The sequence below is a fragment of the Perissodus microlepis genome, chromosome 17, assembly GCF_051167445.1.
Source record: "Perissodus microlepis isolate ML-2025 ecotype Zambia chromosome 17, ASM5116744v1, whole genome shotgun sequence".
Classification (NCBI taxonomy): domain Eukaryota; kingdom Metazoa; phylum Chordata; class Actinopteri; order Cichliformes; family Cichlidae; genus Perissodus; species Perissodus microlepis.
This window is the reverse complement of record NC_140477.1, coordinates 7,183,330-7,199,146: the sequence shown is the minus strand read 5'-3', so window position 1 is coordinate 7,199,146 and position 15,817 is coordinate 7,183,330.

Below are 15,817 nucleotides of genomic sequence, written 5' to 3'. Positions count from 1 at the left end.
CTCATTGCTTCTTGAGTCTAAAATTAGTTGTGAGAAGATTTTACAATTTTGCCCCAAGCTCATTAGAGAAGCGAAAACAGCAAATGTTCAACTCTAGCTAAATCCTCTGCATCCACTAAGCTGGCTCTTTCTCCACAGTCTTTCCGTGATGTTTTAGCAATAACTCCTAAAAGGGTTTTCTTGCCATGACCCCATCCTCCTGCAACATGAACAGCTTACCCCTCACAATTTCCTGCACATCAGTTAGCTTAGCGACCACTTAGCACAGACGAAATGCATCTTTAAAGAATCAGATTGCTGCTCTGTAATTATGCACACTTTAAACCATGTTGCAGATCTATGCATGCGTGGCTGAGCTGAACATAAACAAAAGCACAGTACTGTGGTACGTGACACAGCTTACTGTGACAGACTGCATCCCTGTGACATCAAATAACACATTTGAATAGAAAGCAGATGGGCGAATATAGCCCGACAGACATTTTTCTTCTTTATCTTTTACCACCAGGAGAAACAAACACAATACATGCACTTGTTTCTGAAAGACCAGGTCACATCATATTTCTCAACTCCTGTACTGTCTGATTTTGTTTTTCATTCAGTGACACATTACATTGGCTTGGAATATGTAAGGCCTTGGTTTATCAAGTATTTTATTCCCTAAGAGGACATGCAAAAGCAATTTATCTGACATGGGGCCATTCAGGATTTCTGAAAAAAAAAAATCAGCTGGAAATTATAATTTTTGTTGTCTTTTACTTATGTTTATCCTAATACAATGTAACATTTCACTGTTTCCACACATCATTGATGTATTAGTGCACAATTCTTTAACTTTTATTTTGAAGATCACTGTGACCAGCCAGCGCAAGTTGCTATTATGGTGGACCTTGATATCATTTATCTTCCTCCCACAGAGGATCTCGTACCACTGCCGAAGGGATTCCAATTCCATCATCTTGGACGGCAGCAGTCTGATGGTAGTCCTTCTGCTTTGGAGATCCCCTGCGAAAAGAAGGACCGCTCTAACCAAAGCCTGCAAGGCTGGGGAGTAGAGCAAGGTCAGCCTTCACCAGCTGCAGTCCAAGATGGTGGAGTTGGCATTCAGGATGAGAGACTCAGCTCAATATTGCTCAGTTTTTTACTTGTCACAGAGGGTTTGGGATTAATATAGATTAATGCCAAGTACTGTACAAGTTCCTTAATATGACCTTTTATATACATTTTGAACACTCAATAGCAGTGACAGCTGGAGGTGCACATAAATATATTCTCTATGCAATATGTACCTTACCTGTTGTCTATAGCAACTTGTGTTTTTGACTGTGAGTGGGCTTAATTTCATTTCATCCAGGCAAGACTGCTAGCTGAGGTTGAAGTCTCGAATATGAAAACTGTCAACCTCTGAAATTATGCATTAACAACGTGATTACAATTTTTTTTTTTAAATTGCGTTATGTATCATAAGAAAATGTTGCCACTCTCAGACAGCAGGAGCTTTCTGATGGGATCAAAGCAGGCCCATGACTACAATGTCTGGGGAAATTACTCAAATGTGTATCAATGATCCTCATCATGTTTCTTTCAGGTCTGCTTTTTCTTTGCTTTCCATTTTTTGTGCACTGAAAATTTCAGTTTTTTTGAAAATCCGGAAAGTAAATTAAACAAAATCTTCCTTTGTCATCTTTGAACTGTCACAACGCCACAGCTATGTAGAAATCAAGCTCAGTTTCATTTCCTCTCCTTTATTGGCTTTCCCTCTTGGCAGTTAACTGAGCCATCTCGGTGGCTGTAAAGCAGCATCGCAGCCTCACTGCATCTCCTGGGTCAAGAGCTCTCCCTGGCTAAATTAGATCAGAAATTCTGATCGCTCAGTCCAATTTATTTTAATTAACACTGGGTCACACCAGTGCTCGCAATGAGCAAAAAGACTATGTGACATTCATTTGAGGAACTAGGAGCACAGCGACAGCTGAGGAGCACTCAGCTTGAAAGGTGGAATTGGTCAGGATTTTGGCTGCTGTGGCATAGGTGGATTATTTATACACACAAATGTAAGCATGATTGCACGACAAAGTGCTAAAATGATGTTATACAGATGAGTTTTTAAATGGTTCTCTTCTTTTCTTTTATCGTCTAAATTTATTCACAGGTTGTAATGAACATAGGGGCTTTTAGGAGGCTCTAGTGAGGGTATGGACTGTTATTTTTTATTGAAAGCTGCTTTTCTGTTCTGTGTTGTGTGCATACATGTTTTCAAACTGACATTTGTCGTTGCATGCATCTTTTACTGAGTTCCTAAATGCTAAACAAAACAGCCAAAAATGTGCGTGTGGATCTCTGGATGTTTGTCACCCCTTGGGTGTGCAATTCATTTTCCCATAGTAAAACTGGTTTCCAAAGAGAGCACATGATTAAATGGGACTGTTAGGGAGGGCCCCACTAATAAGTGATTACAGACAAACAGTTATTAGATATACTATAGCTTGGTATTTCTGTGCATCAAGTTGCTGTCTTAAATGTAGAAGTTTTCACCAGTTTTCCCTGTTTTTAATGGGGACCATAATTTGCAAAATGAACTTTATATTTTAGTCAATTAGATTTAAAACCAAAGACCAATGATTGAGATCATAAATCTATCAGGAAACCATCAGGAAAGTGTTTTTCTGAAGTGCTAGATTAATAGATTTGTGGGGCTCAAACCTTTAACTTTTCATTTTGTTTCCATTGCAGATTTGGTTTCTACTGGATGCACGTGGGCTGAGTTGCATTGTATAGGTGGTTTCCAAGGGGCCACGTGATAAAGTGGAACTGTTGTTGAGGGCCCCATTAAAAGGTTTACATAGAGATAAAACTAGTATTAAGCAGAACTGAGTTAGGTTTATTGATGTGGCCCTCCACAACAGTCCCAGTTTCTCTTCTGACTCCTCAGGAAAATGGTTTGCCCACCCGTGTTATAGCAGAAGGTGACCAACAGACAATTACTAGGTGTGCCCTACTTTGGCATTTATGTGTGTCAAATTGCTATCTTAAGTGTACAAGAAAGATGAGAGGTTCGATTAGATAGAGACATTTTCAAAATGTGGCTGCTAGTATGACATGACAATCATGGTCAAATGCTACAGTCAGCAGGTTATGTTTAGGTTTTTTATCGCCATTTTTCCACTCTATTGGGGACCATAGTTTGCAAAATTAACTTTATATTGTATTTAATTAGATATGAAATGAGTGATTGAGGATGTAAACCCATCAGGAAAGCATTTACTGAAGTGTGTACAGCAAGGGAACCAAAGGCCATTTTCCCAGATGTCTTTTTGATACCAGATGAGCAGCATCGGCTTCACTTTTTTGTCTCAGAGCCAAAGTTCATCTTCTAAATGCAGTCTACACTACAACAGCTGTACCCGACACATACCAAGTTGTGTTTGTTATTGAGGAAGTACAGCTACTTGACTCTCTCCATCTGTGTTAACGACAGCAAGCGGAGGAAACAATTTGGGATGGCAAGTTAAAATTTGACAAAGACAGAAGACACTGAAACTCATAAAATACTGTAGTGATAATATAATCAGCTCCATCAGCAGCTTGCTCGGCAGCTGAGGGCTAAGGCGTGTCACTGATCTGATTACATACTCATACAGAGCTCTGATCTCATTGTTCTCTGACATGGAGGATAATACATGCATAATGTTGCAGCAGTGTCCTGCTGATAAAGCTTTGTTGGCTGTAGTGGAAAGATGTTGCATCTGAGATCATTTTTAAATGACCAAAAAGCTTTGAAATATTGGCCAAGTAGACACTGTCCTCAAAAGATGATGTTAATAAAACAGTTTATAACGAAACTGTTGCTAGTTTAAATCCCAAATTGCAATTCCCTGGCTTGACATGAGAGAGGTTTATTTAATCCCTTGACAGCTAAAAGTTTCCTGAGTTACCACATAATGACTTGCTGTCCACCAGGGGCCCTGTTTTTAAGATAACAGTTCCAGAAAGAGGAAGTGCTGGCCTTGGCTTTTGTTGTTGCTAGGCAACAATTGAAAATCCATTTGATTGCGGCATTCTTTGCCAAAATTTGAAATAATTTTTTATCTTCAAAGGCAGCACGCACTGTTGGGAACACACAACAGCATGTCCCTTCCATCGCAAACATCAAATAAAGGGGTCAGTGTGGTAACAACGGCGTCCTCATTTATGTGCAACCTTATTGTCGCAGCAGTGTTGCAGGGTGCCTAATAGGAAATGACTACAGCTCAACTGGGATGCTTCCAGATATGAGTATGCATTAGCATGGCCCTATGGCACTGCTGAAATTAAGCAGATCGCCCTCAATGGTCCTTGTGTAACCCTTGTTGATCTAACAGGCTTAATTTGGCAAATCTTGTCCATTATTCCAGAAAATGAGATATGAATGCACAGATTGACTATGACCTAAATCTCTACTTTGAATCTCTGCTTTGGTAACTTTGAATCTGTTGGCTAAAAAGGAGTCCACAAGTTAAAAAAAAAAAAAAAGAACACCCTGCTTGTCTTACTCAGAGGTAAAAGACGCAACAACATTGACAGGCTGTTCACAGCTAAATTACTTTACTTTGCTATTGTCACTGAAGTGAAACCTTTTCTGGGAAAAATAACAGAAAATAACATTAAATGAGTGCTGTCGAGTAGTGAGCCATTAATAGATTTGTGGGGGAGTAAGTTTTAACTGTCCGTTTTCTTTCCATCATCACTTGCAGATTTGGTTTCTGCTGGATCCATGTTGGCTGTGATGCATAGTAAAGCTGGTTTCCAGTGGTGTTTGTAAGACTTATCTAGTGATTAAGAGTATGAAAGTGAGCTTATTTGCTTCCGATTGATATCTGTCTGGAAACACTGGAGTGGTTTAATGAGGCATCAGTGCTGTCAGTAGTTCACGTGCTTTCTGATTCTAACAGCCTGTCCTTACTCGAACCCATGGAGCAAACACTGAAAATAAAGCCTCATGCATAATTGAGTCATCCGGACCAAAATAACACTACCAATTCTCCAAAACATTCTCCAAGGTACTGTGAATAATGCAATCACGGAGCATGAACAAAGGGAGATGTCATGTTGGCTCAAGAAGTGATAACTCTGGCTTCCAGAACACGGTGTGGAGCAGAACTAAATTATGTTTGTCGCAGTTTGGTCACGGGACAGAGTAATCAAATAAAAGGAGAGCTGTGTTTAAAGTAAATGTGTGATTCCTAAAAGTCTCTGGGAGGGGTTTATTAGAAGGGCAGGGTTGATCCTCAAACAGGCAGCGGCTGATAGTGCACATTGGCATATTGGGACACATTGGTTTTGAAAATGATTCTGTCAGGCTGAGGTAGTGTGCTGATCACTGGAAGCATTTCTGAAGAGTCTCATCTGGTTTCTCTCATCATGTCTTTTTCTCTGTCGCCCTGCTCAAGCCCACCACTCCTAAGACAGACATATTCACATCTGCAGTCTCACCGCATTGTACTGTGCAATCTATAAGCTGTGGCAGGCTGAGCAGCCTGACTTTTTTCTTTTGACTCGATCTTTCTTAATTCTTGTTTGGTGCTCTAACGCCATAGGCTCAGAGCCCTACACAGAAAGATGATGGGTGATTTGGGATGGGAAGGCTATTGTTAGAATTTTACTGATGAAAACTGATGCTGATCATCAAAGCTTACAGGTTATGGCTGTTTCTTTCTCCTCTGGTGATCATGGTAAGATTTTGGATTGAGCAGTCAATAAAGCTGGCGGGTCACTACTGGGTAATTAGATGCACAGTAAAGGCACAACTTGAGATTTCAAATGCACTGAAACTTATGAAAACAACAGCAAAAAAAAGGCACACAAAACATTGGATGATTCATGTAATACTCTAGATACATGTTGGCCATTAGCTGTTTACCGTTAGCTTCTCACTTCGGCAGCTGTTCTGTCACTTTAATGTCTCCCCAGAATCACTTCCAGCGTGTTTTGTGAGGTTTTTAATTTGATAAAAAATTATGAGCTTTTGCTGCATTTTCTTTCTATTTCTGATGTGTTTTATTGAACTTGCATTGCGTTTTGTGTGCTTTTGCACAAGTTTTCAATTTGTATTTTTTGCAGCATGTTTGACCTCTCAGGGACTCGATATTAATAAGACTTCTTTTGACACAAAGTTCCCAGGCCTTTAGCTTTTCTTTCTTTTTCTTTTTAAAAAAAAAAAAAAAAAAAAATCAGATTGGATGTTAATATTAATGAGGCTCTACTTTTTCTTTTAAATAAGAGCTTCAAAATAACTCCACAAATAAGTGCTCTGAAGCATTGCAAAGTTGGCTGCCAAGTGTCAAGACATGCTTTTAGAATGACTTTCCTTGAATCTACTCAAAACAACTAAAAGATCAACCTTTTCAGATTAAACTTAGCAAACCTATATAATTTATTTTTTTATTTCCTTAACTAGAAAAATACAATCCACATTGGTGTTTGGAGGCTCCACTGAGACCTCCAATTTAATGGAAGGCTCTTATCAATACGAGTCATGTTCTGCACTGTCAGATGCACAAAATGTAATCACACATAGTCAAAATTGGCACTGGCAGTTGTGTCATTATTAAAAGTCTGTTATGGGTTTAACAACATGTGTTTTATTAGATAATAACATGACATGAATATTGGAAGTAGCGCCCATTGCCCAAACACTAATCAGTCAGTACTTGTTTCTGAAATCAGGAACAATTTAAGCCTGTTTCTCTTCTGGGTGATTTGTGCAATTTTAGCTTGTTGTGTTTTACTTTATGGTTTAGTAGTCATGTGTAAGTGGAAATATCTAAGCAGTTCTTTATTTGTTTGTCATTTGGTTGGTTTCATTTTTTAAAAACCCACCACTCTTCTTTTTATATTGTCTTTGAAACATTGGGTATTTTTACATAAGCATACATAGTTATTTAAGTATTAACAACTTACTTCATTCTGCTTACAGTTAAACTGGTATCCATATCTGTGATGCCATTAAAACCCTGGCGAGAGTGTGTTGTGGTAGACTATACCACCACAAAACCCTTCTTGTGGCCTTTCCAAACCAGCTCTGCCTTTAAGAGAGACTTGTAAGTTTGCCTTCAGAGCTGTGTGATCCTAATCCAATCCATTGAGTGCAAAGAGGAAGCTGTTAGACTGTGGAGCTGGCTCCATCCATTCCCACCCTGACCGCAGACACACAGGTTACAGCGTCCCTGTCTGCCTTATCTCCAGGAGCACTGGCTCGGCTTCAGACCTACGGCTCAGGCCCAGCCCCTGCTCGAGATAAAACCCGAAATAGACCGCACTCACTGACAGCAAGGCAGCACTAGATAAGACTGTTGTGTCCACAGCTTTGAGCTGGTGGCGAGAAGGAGCAAGAGAGAGAGACCGTAAGGAAAGTACAGATATGGTGAAAGCAAGGTGTTAATACCGATTGTGCCTAGTGATAGCCCTTTGGCCCTCTTATTCAGCCACAGGTAAGAGAAGTCATAGTTATAGAGATGCACACATATCCCCACGCCCCTCACTTTTCTCACTGCTGAGCCCATTGATTGTGCCTATTGACCCATGCAGCTGCAACCCCAGCCAATTTGGTTGTCATGGCTTACAGCGACAAGAAAATTACCTTGGACTCCAACAGCTTCTACTCATACGTGTGCATGTCTATGAAGGTTTACGCACGGCCTCCTTTAGCAATGTTATGCACCCTCTGCCTGATGGCAAACTGCAAAAGTGCATCTAAGAAGGTTTTTCTCTCTTGGCATGCAGAAGCCAATCAATACCGGTGTGTCTTAGTAAATTAGATCATGTAGACAAGAGGCAGTAGTCAGCAGAGTCATCCCAAAGTAACCCCTCGCCTGGTTAGTTCATTCTCCATTAGACAATGGCCTGGAGTAATTGAATTGGCCTGTACAAGCTCAGGGCTTGGCCTTGGCTTTTTCGCCTTTGACAGCACATATTCAGGTCTGATAACTTTATTCGCCAGCCAAAAACCAATTTAGAAGTATTTTATGTGTCTGGAGTTTGCAGTATTTAATATCCTTACATGTGGAACTGCATCACATCCACGTTGGTCTGCACACAAACAATTACCAGAGACAGTTACTAGAGACATCTTTAGTACTTCATGTAATCTAGTGTAAGCCCTTTATTCATATATGTACCACTTTTGTGTTAAATTATTAAAGACATAAATAAAAGCCCTCAAGCTCTCCGGGCTGTCGAACTTAATAAGACATTTCTGTTTTGTCTTGTTATTTCAGGGTAAATAAGTCATTGTGGCAATGATGAGATGTAAGCTAATTACGTGCTCCAAGCCAATCAATGACAAAGCCGAGCGTCATTATGGGGAGAGCTTTTTAGATGGAGTAAAAAAAAGGGTAAGAAAGGGAAGGAAGCTCTCTCTCTCCTATAAAAAAAAAAGTGCACATCAAGAATTTTTTAAGGACTGCTGATGAAGAGTTTTGGGGATTCTTGGCTCATATAGTTATACACTAATATGAAACATTCAACGCATAAGGCTAATTAGGACACTATTAATATACCCCTGTCTGCTACCCCCTTCCAGCCTCATTATTCTATTAACTTCAGTTTCTTTTGCTGGCAGGCCAAAAATGCCATTTATCTTCTTCTTCTTTTTTTTAATCCATTACTGTGGTTACTCTACTGAAGTACTTACATTTACATAATTACAGATATACATTACCAGCACTAGCTTGAAAACCACAAGCTTGTCCCAAAATCAAATGCTACTAGTGTTGTTTTGTGTTGTAGTATATTTGCATGGGAATGCTAGATTGTGTCTTTATTACACTGTCAAATAGATTTAAAACTGACAACACCTTCGCTGTATAAGGAGGAGCCCCGTTAAAGAAATTTATCTTGGGAGTTTTGGGAAGAAGTGTTTGAAGACAGATTTTTTGTATAAAACACATTTCTTTGAGAAAAAAACATAGAGCAAGGGGCCTCAGCTCAGACTCAAAACTTTTCTTTTTATTCTTTTTACCAACTTTCTCCAACCTGCCAATTAAGGTAGCTTGATGTGGTTGTAGTGTTATTTCAAATCGAAAATAAGAGAATTTTTCATACAGTGTAGTATTTAAGCTTTTTTTTTTTTTTTTTTTTTTAAAGACAACAACAAAAAACGATTACAGTCTAGAACGCAAGTTGCATTGCAACTTTATCTTTCTATGTCTAGGTCTAAAGCTAATTCTTTCTATGGAAGAAAACCAGCAGTACATTAATTCTAGCAGTTACAGTATTTAGCTGTTTTACTTACTCAAGCACTCCTTTGCATTATTTATTGCAGTACTAGAGCCTGTTAAACCCACAACACATGGATTTTGTGCTCTATTTCTTGCTGTTATAATCATGTCTTGCAATGTAATTGTTCATGGGTAATCCATAATCAAGCTCTATGACAAAAAAAAAATGCAGACGAAACATTCAAATCTGTTAAAGTACGAGTATTTTTCTTCCTCAACTCCAAGTGTCTTTCTGCGCCAAAACATCCAGTGGTGAATGTGTCCATAATCCCATGCGACGTGAGCAGTCAAGAGGAAGGGATTGGAGGGCTTGGAGAAAAAGACAGAGGATGAACGACTATAAGAGAGGCAGAGAGAGAGAGAAAGGGAGAGAGAAGACTTCCCCTGCTCCTGCCGTGCAGAAAGAAAGTGTTGGATTCAAGCCAGCGTGCCCATTTATATCATACTTTAAAAAGTCCCTGAAAAGATGGGCAGGTGACCCTGTGCGACCAAGTCAAGTGGGGATATGACGCTCCTAGGTCTGGTAGCTACTTTTCAAAATCCAGGTAATTTATTCCCTTTGCTTGATCCACTTTACTCAGCAGAAGTTTTAGAGACAGTTGGCCAAACACAGAGTAAAGTGGAGCATCGCAAGGGAACAGATAATACGAGAGCTTCTCCCTGTCAGTGCAGCTGTGTGGGAGTTTGCTTTATCATGTCTGGGAAAGTGGTTCACTGTGTTCAATGAGCAAAGAGCAATGATGAAACCACAGCAGCTTGTGGTCAGGATAAGCATACAAAGAATTGTCTCTAATGATTTTCAGTACTGTAATGCGGTGCACAAGATGTACAGTGACAATGTGGTTAAACTGTTCAGTGTGTTATTTATAATTCATGATTCTTTGTATTTCTTGTCAGTAAAAATATAAATGTATACACTTTTGACAAAAAGAAAGAAAAACATAACGTCTTATCTTAAACAAAAAGGGATTTTGAGCTTGTTGTATTTCTTTTCCATTCTCCACTATAATTCCAATTTTCCCCTTATTTCCAGCATCTATTAATTTATGATTACATCACTCTCATTCCATAGACTGTCCTCCTTGCATTATTCACAGCACCTCCAAGAACAATAAAAAGTCAATTTCCATCTCTTACAGGAACAGTCTACCAAAATGCACCCCTTTGGGATAATTATTGGATCTCTACGAAGGTTTGAACTTTGAGATTGTTCAAACAAGAGAGAAAAGTGTGAAAACGTTCATGCCTGTCTGACAAAAGTGTATAAAGTGTGTAGTGAGGGGTTTTACAGCCTTAAAACACCTATAATAATTGTAAAAAAAAATAAAGCTGGCTACTTTGCTATTTTTAGAATGTAACTCCCACGATAAACGATGGACCACTGTAAATGCAATGATATGCTAAAACGTGCAGAAATACATGGAAATACAGTATATAGGCAAAGACAGAGTTTGTACAATTTTAACAGGGTTGAAAGCCAGTATTTGGGATTTGACCGCCTTTACTCCTCAACACAGTCTGAACTATCTTTAAATTGGATTCTCTTCTTGTAATTTCTTTAAGTAGTCCTCAGGAAGAGTTCTCCAGACTTCTTGAGGGACATTCAAAGCTCTTCTTTGGATATTTGCTGCATTCTGTTCTATACTCTGACAAGATGATCCCATACTGCTTTAGCTTTGAGTTGGGTCCCCTTTTCATCCTGGAAAGATTCATAGGTCAGCGATAAGTAGTGTAACAAACAACAGGTTTTTTCTCTGAAAATGGTCAGGTACAAGAACTGGACTAACATTGAGTGAAAAAGCAGCAAATGTCCAAAGAAAAACTTTGAAAGACCTCAAGAAAGCCTGGAGAAATATTGACAAAGGCTCCTTATAAAAAATTACAGTCTGGCTTATTAAGAGCAAACTATAACTGGCCTGTGCTGGTGCAGATGACAGCCTGGATAGCCTTCAGCATCCTTAGTACTCCCTGTGCCCGGTAGGTTTAGAAATGCTATAGAAAGCTTTTGTGTCACCAACACTTTAACGGTATGACGGTATCTTCAGCTTTACCATGAAAGGAACAATAAGATACCTTATTTTCTGAGAGGATAAAGCTTTCTGCCCTCCATCCCACGGTTTCTCCTGCTGTTATCACTTATACCCAAGCCGCACTTTTGTTTATCCCTCCATCTCTCCCTGTTCCTCTCTTCCACCATTTCTCTTTGATAATGGCGGCCTCAGCAAGGGAATCTGCCACCATCCATTCCACGCAGCAGGTAATGGATTGAGCTGGGACCTGATCTGGCTATGGATGAGCCAGTCCGTAGGTGTCTGAGTGGGCGTTCAAATGGATTTGGAGGAGCTTGCCTGGAATAACACTCTTTGTCACTAGCAGATTTGTTTTTCTAGGTCTTCTGTGTTCACAATTGGCATCATACGCCCCCCATCACGCATACACTTGCACACACTTGCACACACACTTGCACACACACTTGCGCACAAACACACACACACACACACACACACACACCACCAGCCATCCTCATTACTGAAACTACTGAAAAATTTCTGACATATAATTTTAAGTGCCCTTAGATGACTTATTTTTTGAATTGTCACTATGCGAAAAATTGAAATTAATTAAATTCAAAGTGTAAGAAAATTTGTAAAACATTACTGTAGCATGCCATTTTCATATTGTCAGGATGCTTCTCCTCAGAACTCCATAATCCCAGCAATGTGGCAAAAGCGCAAAGCTCCACATTTCACTTTGATCTCTGTTTTCCACAAAAGGACAAACAGATCAAGAGGATTGTAGAAACGCCCCCGATGTCACGCTACTGATGCTGAAAATCATAAATTGCTCAAACAAGTCAGTTCTTGATGGTGAGTCTGGCAGCTTATATATAATATGCTCCAAGCCAGTTGTGCGCCATCACTGAGAAACAGAGTAAATGGCTCAAAAAACAAAAAAACACAGGGATGTTGCGGTCTCCACAGAATCCTTGCAGATACCTGGAAACTAATATAAAACAACATCTGGTAATGAATAATGGATGGAGATGGAGATGTACTCAGCCTGTCTCTTATTTACAGTCTCATAAAAATATGCTTGACAGCATGTCTGGTTGAACTTGCTACATGACATGTGGTATTGTATGCTATGACACACTTTTATATATTAGTCTGAAGCCAAAAGAGACATAAATTCAGACTGCATGCTCTGGGGGATTATTCCCGGTCAAATCTTAGCCTAATTCTAGCTGAATATATAACTTTCTTTGACTATAACTGCGTACACTTATTTCCCATGCAACAGGAGCTCAGGTAATTAAAATGTGTTTATCTGTTGGAATGACCTTTGTTGCCAGAAAAATCTGGCCCAGTGCCAAATGGATAAATATATAGTTTTGTAGATATGTCATGCACGCGTGCACTGCATATGTGCGCACCGTGAGCGTGCACGCTGGCAGTCATCTCAATTTGGGTGCAAATGCATGTGCTGGAACATGTGTTTGTGCTTGTGTGAGAGAGATGATGGAAGTGCTGTGACTCTGCCTGCAGGCAGCGGCCGCCACATTGTGCGAGGAGGGGGTGCACATGAGGCCAGACACCTGTTTTGCCCAAAATGAATTATGAATTGAAGCCAAGCTCGTGTTATTTTCTACACAACTGACAACGGAGGCCAAAGACCTGAGGAGAGACAGAATGGGGCTGGCATCACTGAGAGCGCTAAACAATAAGCCATCCAGCCTAAGAAAGCATGAAGGTTATGAGTCCTTGTTAACTTTAATAGACTCTCTCATAACGTGGAATTGAATTCTAATAGATTTTCCTATTGCGTGCTTTGCTTTGAGTCTGATGCAACTCAATTAAAACGGAGGCGAGAGAGCCATTTAAATCTTATGAAATATTCACTCTTTATGCGCACTCAACACAACACTTGTAGGTGGCGCTATCTTTTCCATATAGAATGAGTCATATAGGCTTTGCACTACTTTAGCTGCTTTAGCAACCTTCAACATGAATACACAAACTGCAAGCAAAACAAATTAACGAGCGTCGTTGGTGATGTTTGTTATGTTTAAAAAAGCAAATTCATTCTAAAAACATTAATGTCTGTAAATAATCTTCAACTGACTGCCTGCTGCTATTTTCTCACTTTTACATGAGAGGTAAATACATTTATTTGGCTTTATTTATTCACACCTGCACCCTTTTCTATTTATGCCCCTGTTCAGATCTAATATATGAATTACTGCCTTCTTTAACATGTAGCCTGAGGCCGTTTCACCTTGTCAGGTTGCAGCTCCTTATGTAAAAATGTATCACCACTCTTAAAACAAGCAGGGAAGAAAGAGAGTGCGAGAGAAAGACCATTTGGCTTTTACTGTAGTGTGTGTGGGGAGACGTCGACTGCACCTTTGCACTAGCCTGTGCCCACTCATGTCACACATGCCACCCAAACATTGTCTCAGACTCCAGGATGTTAGCTACAAAGTAGCTCTGAAAATGCTATTTAAAGTAAAAACTTGTTTATGGATGATATGGTGTGCCGTTTCTAGTGTTTCTTTATCATCAAAAATGAATGCAGCTATCTATCTTTCAGATAATTTCATACTTGTATCCACTGACAGCCTTGGTGGAGATGCCAGTTTCCTTTTCCAGCAGAACTTGGCACCATCCCTCAGTGCCAAAACCACTACCAAAGCATTTGCTGTATGCAGTATATTTATTACAGTGATTAATTGTCCAGCCAACTCGCCTGACCTAAACCCCACAATGAATCTGTGGGGTATTGCCAAGAGGAAGCTGAGAAACAACCATCCAAAAAATCCAGACAGGCTGAAGGCGGCTATCAAAGAAACTTGGGCTTCAAAAATACCTCAACAGTGCCACAAACTGATGCCACACAGCAATGATGCAGTAATTTTGTTGTAAAGAAGCCCTAATCAAGTATCGAGTGTATAAATGTACATAGATTTTAGAAGTTGGACATTTATTTTGTGAAAATTCTATTAAGTCACCGGATTCCTGATTTTCATGAGCTATAAGCCACAATCATCCAAATTTAACCAAAGCTTTTTCACTTTATGCATAATGAATATAGTATATACGAAAGTTTACTTTGAAGTCATTTTAAGAAAAAGATAACCTTTTTAGTCTTTTATTTAGTCAGTAAAAAAAATCAATTGGCTGGAATATAAAGTTGTGTAATAAAACATATGTAATCATAAGGTCATCTAGTTGAAACAAAAGCTATATTACAATTCAATGTGCATTGTATTATTTGATAAGTTTTCAGTAATATAAAGTAAAAGAGCTCTACTTTGTCACGTTTCTCTTTCTTAAGGTCTATATGTGAATAATGTTTCTCCAAAACTCAAAATCTAAACACAGCTGACTGAAATGTTGATCATGTCCACATTAACAGTCTCAGCAGCCTTTGGTTCTGGCACTGTAGAAGCACTTTGCACTTGAAAAAAATCGAGCATGCACGACCGAATCACAATCAGAATGCTTATAAAAAAGTACAGACAACTCAATATAAGTAAGTAAACTTGAAGATTTAGCATAAATTCAGAGCATTATTTTTTGCATTTACTGTGTGTGGTCCAAGAAATACCATTTGCTCAAAAAAGGGGGAGAAATTGACCAAAAAAGGCCAATAAGTTAACCATACTCAGGAAACATGACAAAGAGCAGTTTTGCTCATTTGTATACTATATCTAATTAGCCCCATTATTACAGTACATTGTTGTTTGACAAAAAGAAAATAAAAGTTGTACATTTAAACACAACACCCTTTGAATGCTTACTACAGAAATAAAAACCTCTACTTCTAAAATATACTGAAAGCATCTCTATCCATAGTCCGAAGTCAATGTTCTGCAGTATGGAATATGAAATGAAGAAAATGAGAGAAAAACTAAAGCTGAAGTGCTTTTTCACCTTTATGTTGTTACTGCAATGTAGTGTGTCATAGAAAGGGGTTTCCAAACATTATGATGAGCATCTTATCATGAATCCCAGAGGATGTGAGGGTGTAATTACGTTCGGGCTTTGATGTATGGAAAGGGTTAGCGAGTTTGTTAAGCTGCATTGTCAGGAGAATACCCGACGGTTATGTATATTCAGATCAGGAGTGGCTGTGGTAACAGTATGAGATCTATATCCCTGACTTAAATTGCCTGTGCTGAATGTTTTTAAGAAGAGAGACACTTGTCAAGAGTAATGAACTACTCCAGCGACCCAAGTGAAGGTGAAATTTATCTGTGATCAGAATTATATCATTTTAAAAATGAATTCCCTTGGTCATTTTACGCCAAGGAAGTCTAATAGTGCTGGAGTGCCACAAGTTCAAGAAAAGCTTCCAGCAAATTCTTCTCTATCCAGGTTATAAACATATTATTCTCTGAGGGGAGACTGTCCTTCTAAATATCATTCTTCACACATGGAGGTCACAGGTTCTGCACTGTCTACTCCAAGCACGTCAAAAGAAGCGACGGCAGCTCAAAAATACCATTAGTATTTCATCATCAGGTCTATTATATACACAGAAATGTCAATTTGCATAAC